Below are 7,513 nucleotides of genomic sequence, written 5' to 3'. Positions count from 1 at the left end.
ACACATTATTTATATGTAGTAAATCAATTTAATTGAAAACTTAGAACATTATTCTATTAGAATATTCTACATATAACTTAGAATATCCTAGAACATTATTCTATAAGAGTATAAAAAGCCGAATTTCAATAGAATGTTATACATATAAACTTTAAATATAAACTCATGTAATATGAGAAAGATGTTACTGACATTACATGACAAAAACTAAAACACTACAAGTACTATTCGTGTAAATACATAACTGAATATCGACATTATACATCATATATTCTCAAACTACAACTATATTGTCATATGTACTTGTTCATATTCTGTTGACGCGTCTTGATCATATGACGAGCTATTAGACGGGGTATCATGAAGTATGACTTTTTTTGCCTTTATCTAGTTCCGATGATAGAAATTATTCAACATTCTTTCTTTTAGGATCAAAAATGTTTTTCCCTTGATTTATTATTTTCTTCATCTCAACTGTATCAAAACATAAACCATACTTTTATTAAAACAATAAAACTAGGATATAAACAAACAATTCATTATACTAGAATATTCTAACATTCTGACAATAATTAACAACATGAAAATTGTTTAATAAATAATTTACATTTAGAGAACTTTATTTTATTTTCACATTTAATTTTACACAAATCTAATATGATCAAGGCATTATTAACAATACACAAAGTAGAATTTATGAGATAAAATAACAAAAACATAACTATCCACATGGTACTGACTCCAAATAAAGTTTATATTTCTTAATTTCGATTAGTAATATCTAGTATAATTCAAACAAGAGATTTAATATTATATAAAATACAAAATATCAGATAACCTAATCAGACATTTATGTTAATAGACACCACCAACCTAAACCAACAACGTCTTTAGCTTTCGATGTGTATTAAACAGTAATCCTAGCTACAGTAAACAATTTCAAAAATATTTAACCAAAACTACAATAAAGAAGTTCGTTTCTAGCCTCAACTATAGTGAATCTGGATCAAACACTAAGCATAACTACAATATAAATTTTAGAAAAATAATTCATAAATTTGAATAAATAGAATAATAACTTCCTGAAGCCTATTACAAGAGATGATTTAGAATCTACATTATCTAGAATCCAAATCTGGACAAGATATTATTAAATTAAAACATAAAGAGATGAATTTGATTATGTCAAGATAAAATAACAAGTTCTCAAAACATGTTATAGCTTTGACTTATCAGAGTAAGCGGTAACATTTGGTTAATCAATAAAATAACATCTAAAATCATATTTATAAAGTAACACCTAACTTAACAAATCAAAATACCTAGAATATTAAGTTATCAAATACTATTTTACTAATATTTTTACAAGATCATCTAATTAATCAAACAAAGTAACATCATAATCAAATTAAGAAGTACCATATGACTTATCAAACCAAAATACTCAGAATATTAAGTTATCAAACAATATTTCACTAAATTTTTACTAAATAATCCAATTACTCAAACAAAATAACATCTAAAATCAATTTAGGAAGTGAGTTATGACTTATCAAATAAGATAAGTAGAATATCAAGCTATCAAAAATTTATTTACTATATTTTTACTAGATAATAAGATAAATCAAACAAAATAAGATCTTGAATCAAATTATATTTCAAATGACAGGAATATCTCTACATATTTTGTGAATAACTTCATTTATGCATAATAAAATAGCAAGATTGTAGATTTATTAACATTGCAATTGTTAACGGCCAAAGATGAGTCAGTAGAATCTTTTATTACCTGATGAGAAGATTCCTTCCTCAACTGAGAATCATGAGAAGAAGTACCAATTGAAGGATTGACGGAAATTTGTATGTGCTAAGAAGTTTTTATTGTTTATTAAAACAAACTAACGAGCTAATGATATTGGAGATTCAAAATTGAAATCAGAAGCTCGAGATTTAAATCACAGATTAAGGTTTTAGGGGGTTTTAATGTAGAATCAAAATCATATTGTATCGAAGGATCCATTCTTGATTATCAATTAGAATAAAAAGGGTAGAAAACGATGTAACTGGGCTTAATTCGAGATAGATCCAATTGCAATTATTTTTCTAGGGTTTCGAATCCATAAATCTGGATCGCAATTGAAGTTGAGATCGTATGTGAAGAGGTGATTTTGGATGAAGAAAGACCTATAGAGATATTGAATGACGTTAGAATACAGATAGAACGTAAATTGTCATAATTACCCCTATGTGTCCTTTTCTAAACATCAATGTTTAACAATTCATGATCATTTTCTCTATTACATACATTGATAAGGAATTTCTAGATTTCAACATTTATTTTCAGCCATTTATCATCAATTTTATATTATTAAAGGATTATTGTAAATGATCGATTTTCAACAATTATTCATTAATTTTGCTATTCTAAAATAAGTATCAGCAAGAATCAATGAAAAACTCATCAACAATTTCGATTTTTAGCAATTCATGATCAAAATTAGAATGGATAGAATACTAAATCTAACATACAAAACTCAGAATTACTATAAAAGTATACTAGAAGCACATATACAAAACATAAGAGAATGATTAGATATTGTACTATACAAAATTAGAACTAGTAGAATATTGTTCCGAAAGCTAAAGATTGAGTTTTTGTTGGAAAATAGCTTTATGTCCTTTCTTTTTGAATCGGTTACTTCTCTTTGGCTCTTTAGGCTAGAATTCAGTACATGCTACTTTAATCACTCTATCTACTTCATCTGATGACATTGGCGACTCATCTTTTGTGTTGAGAAGGGGAATTGGAATCTGATTATCTCGAACAAAACATTGTTGAAAGATGAAATCAAAGCCTTTAATGGGTACGAGTTCTAAATTCGATTCTTAAAACTAGAATGAAACAATCTGAATAACATAATTAAGGTTTATGATTTTAAATGGTCGTTGATTCCTTCTATTTAGAAGAATAAGGTTTATGTGAATTTAAGGGATGATAGATTAAGGAAAGAAAGAACCTGTATATATGATTTTGATTCCTTGGCGATATTCTAGATTTGATCTTCGGTTTTTTTAAACAAGAAACCAAAATTAACTTTCTCTGAGAAACTTTGCTTCACTTTGCTTTAATTGGGAGAATGGTTAACAACGAGGATATGATATATGGTTTTGATTTGATATGCTAGGGTTATTCGACTCAGAATCTGTATAACCCAGATTATTTAGTGGTTCAATAACACAATCCAAAATTTGAAAAGCTTGAATTAATACCTGTTTTGTGAAGGAATGGCTGATAGTCGAGATTGAATAAGAAGGTTGAAATTACGAATCAAAAGGAATAAGAATTTGTTGATAATCGAGATTGATCGAGGGTTTTCTGTTCGTTTTTGGCTACGTGAATAAATTAGGATTTGTTTTCGAGTATGAATCAGAGGATGAACTCGAGCTAGCATCAAAATAAAGAACTCGACTTTTCAATTTCAATTTAGGGTTAATCTGAAACAAATTTGTGATGGAAGGGTTTTCGATCGATGAAAGGGTTTTGAAAAATGAAAAGGATATGAATGCGTTTGTAAATGTGCCGAGTTACGTTTCCACCCCTCCATGTATTCTAGTTAATTACAAAGTTTGTGTTATTTACACAAATTGCCACTGCCAGTTTTTTTTAATTAAATCTGAACCACATATCAATTTTGATCAAGGGCTAAGATTTGGTCCTCATGTCTCACAAAATATAGGCGGTCTCAAATGAACCTATATATATATATATATATATATATATATATATATATATATATATATATATATATATATATATATATATATATATATATAGAGAGAGAGAGAGAGAGAGAGGTAAGTTCAATTGAGAAAATAAAAAAGGTTGAGAATGGAGGAATCGTTCTTAGCCACTCATTTAGTTTTGCCGCAAAAGTCTTTGTTGTACCAGCAAAAATGGATAAGGAATACACATGTGCTTCGAGCAAAATATGTTTCCTTAAACTATGCTAATCATTACCTTAATATATACAAAAACATAGTTTTTTTTGTTTTTTTTTTAATTTTTAAGAAGCTATTTATATTGAAAAATGATTTTAAACATACCAAAATTCATGATTTTTTATTATCTACAAATAGACATCCATATTGATATACTTTTAAGATAAAATAAAAAATTGATTTTTATTTTTATTTTTTCAGCTATCGTTATTCATAAGTGAATAAAAATATATCAGATTTTTGCTACAGTACATTCGTTATTCACTTATGAATAAAAATATATAGTTATTTTTTTTTACAGTTTAAGTATCATTTATACTACTTATTCATATATGAATAACAAATTAACTGTAATAGATCTGATAAATGTTTTATTCATATATAAATATAAAATATGACGACAATTAATACACGTTTTATTCATATATATAAATATAATATATGATGAAAGATGATGTAAAAAATATATTTTAAGTAAAAAACTTTATTGTGTGTCATATTCATATATTAACGATATTTAAACTATAAAAAAAGTTACGCGTACGTTTTATTCATAAGTGAATAACGAATATACTGTAATAAAAATCTGATAGATTTTTTTTATTCACTTATGAATAACGAGAGCTAAAACTATAAAAAAAAAATTATTTTATCTTAAAAGTATATTAATATGGATGTCTATTTATAGAGAATAAAAAATTATGAATTTTGATATATTTAAAATAATTTTTCGATAATAATGGCTTTCTAAAAATAAAAAAAACAAAAAAAAGTATGTTTTTGTGTATATTAAGGTAATGATTAACATAGTTTAAGGAAACATGTTTGGTTGGAAAACACATGTTTATCCGTTATCCATTTCCGACGGTACGCCTAAGTGTTTTGCGGCAAAATAAATGTGTGACTTAAAATGATTCTCCCATTCTCAACCTTTTTTTTCTCAATTGATGTCATCATCAATTAAACGATATTTCTTTTTCACTTAATATCTACCCTAATAAATAAGAATGGTTTTGCCACATGTCATTCTCTCATTCAATTGGCCACATGTCATTTTGTCATAATTTTAAGATATATTTATTTTCCAATTGTCATTTACTTCATTTTTTTTTTTCAATATATCATTAATATAACTTCCATAAATTAAACCTACCATAATGACTATTAATTTCAATTTTCAAATTCTAAATTTTAATTTCAATTTCAAATAAATTTAGAATTTAAACCTTTGTGCTTAGCATTTTGTTATAATTTACCCGTTTAGTACACAAATTTGATAACTAAACACATAATTTTAATTTATTTATTTTTTGCATGTTTTTTTCTCATAATTTTCAGTTATCTCAAATTTCAAATTCAAATAAATTTTCCATTTAATCATTTATATTAACACTTTGTTTTAATCAACCCGTATAATATACGGGTCTCACACCTAATATTTAATATATAATAAACTTAAATGGGTTCAATCTTATAACAAATGTTTTAATTGGTTTAGGTAAGCATTAATATTTAGCGGTGATTTCTTATTTATTTGTTTAAATTTGTCTTACATTCCTTTAGGGCTCTCCGAAATAAAGGCCCACATGTCATGTAAATTTTAGAAAAAAAATATTTTATAATAAAATAAATTTTAATTAGGTAAAAGGTTGGATTTTATTTTTAATAAAAGATATAAACAAAAATAATACCAAAATTTGCAGGTATTTATGTACAAATGAAGAGCATGCATTTTTTTATATTCGTTAATCATTCATGATCGTAACTAAAAAAGAAAGATAATTATGAAATATTATTTTATTTTCTCTTTAAATTAAAAGTGCTTATAGTTTTAGAAACAATATGAACTCATTATAAATAATAAAATTTTATGGTTAATTTAAGTTAATAATCATATTATCAATCAAGTTATTTAAATTTCTTAAAAAAATTACGTAATTCATAATAAACCATTGTAATTTATAATCATGGTCGGCCCAATACATGGGCAAATTGGGCAAAGGCTAGGGCATAAAAAAATAAAGGGCATAATTTCAATCCATTAATATTGTTAGGTATTATTTGTGTTGTATGCTACCGTTGAATTTTAGGTTGTCGTCAGTAATTGGCAAAAAAAAAAAAAAAAAGACGCAGTTACTTCAATCTGATGCAGGCATGCAAAGGCGTGGGAAATCAAACGATTGGCTATGTAATAGACGCCTACTCACTTAGAATAAGGAAGCGTCGATGACTTTGTGAATCAGGATGTAGAAACGATAAACGAGGAGTCTCTATTGTCGATTTTTTTTTCAAAACACAAGATTTATAGATACTCTCCCACTTACGAATCTATTTCATATATGCTTAGCCATCCAATTTTGTATACCCCCGTCCCTCCTTTAATCGATTTCTGAATGCCCTTTCACCCTCTATCCCGATTTCTTATGTATAGCCAATTTATGGATATCTAATTCTTAAAAGTGAAGACAGGAGTTGAAGACTTCAGACTTGGACACTTCAGCCTACAGGAGGTATGCTTTTCGATTTGATTAAACCTTATCAGACTTCTAGGCCTATCCGATTTTTAACATTTTGTTTTTCTATTTGATTAATCCGAGTTCGTATATTTGATTCAGGATGTATATTTTTTTGTCTAAAGTTCTGATTCATGATGTTGTACTAGAGGCAGAAACGACATTAGCCGACGATGTTGAATGAGTGAGCACATAATTATAGTGTTCTCCTAAACTTTTAACTTCTCGGTTCACTCATTCTTTCATTGTTTCACACATCGCAGAGGGCATAATCTGGTTCTCTAATTTCTTTCCCTCATTCATAGATAAAGAGATCCAACAGCTCAATTTAGAATTGAAATAAAATCAAGGTTTAAAGTTTCAACAGTTTGAAACTCATTAAATCTTCAAAGACGAATTGTTTTGGGATAGGAATCAAAGTTTAATAGTGGAAAAGTAACAACCTAGAAGTTCAATGCTAATGTTGGTCTCAGTTCCAAAGTACATTGCTTTTGTGTGCATTGATGAAGATGTTTCTCACCCACTGATCTACTATATTTTAGGGTCTGAATTGAAGGTTTTATGATTCCATGAGTTCGATGTGGTTTTTGACACAATTTTATGGTATAATGAAATTCTATTTGGAATGATAGCTTGTGATGTAAACAAGAAAGCTTGAATGCGTATTTTTATTTTATTGTGATAAACCTCTGGTAGGAAAAAGAGTTGACATTTATGTTGCAAATACTAAAAGCTAATAACATATGGGTGTCTTTCTTGAATCTTTTTCTTATTGATGAAACTAGGAACAATTATTTAAAACTTAGTTATTTAACTGTAAGTTATGAAACGATTCATTTTAAACATTGTTTTTTTTTTTTTTTTTTTGTTTATATTAGTATATTAAATACAAAATGAATTGCACTTTGTATTATAAATTATGTTGTAACAGTTCGGACATAGGGGCATTATTAACTAATCTCGCATGGGGTAGTAAAAACCAATGGACCAGTCCTGTTTAT

The 7,513-nt window shown here is 26.8% G+C and overlaps 1 long non-coding RNA gene across 1 annotated transcript; it reads left to right on the top strand.

The window, feature by feature from the left end:
* Nucleotides 1–5,952: 5,952 nt before the first annotated feature.
* Nucleotides 5,953–7,273, top strand: LOC111918854 (uncharacterized). Its single transcript, XR_002859351.2, has 2 exons — nt 5,953–6,509; nt 6,615–7,273. It is a non-coding gene; the product is annotated as an uncharacterized LOC111918854 (long non-coding RNA).
* Nucleotides 7,274–7,513: the final 240 nt, after the last annotated feature.

Source organism: Lactuca sativa, chromosome 3, assembly GCF_002870075.4.
Source record: "Lactuca sativa cultivar Salinas chromosome 3, Lsat_Salinas_v11, whole genome shotgun sequence".
Taxonomy (NCBI): domain Eukaryota; kingdom Viridiplantae; phylum Streptophyta; class Magnoliopsida; order Asterales; family Asteraceae; genus Lactuca; species Lactuca sativa.
The sequence above is the reverse complement of the archived record's forward strand: the minus strand, read 5'-3'. Positions and strand labels throughout refer to the sequence as shown.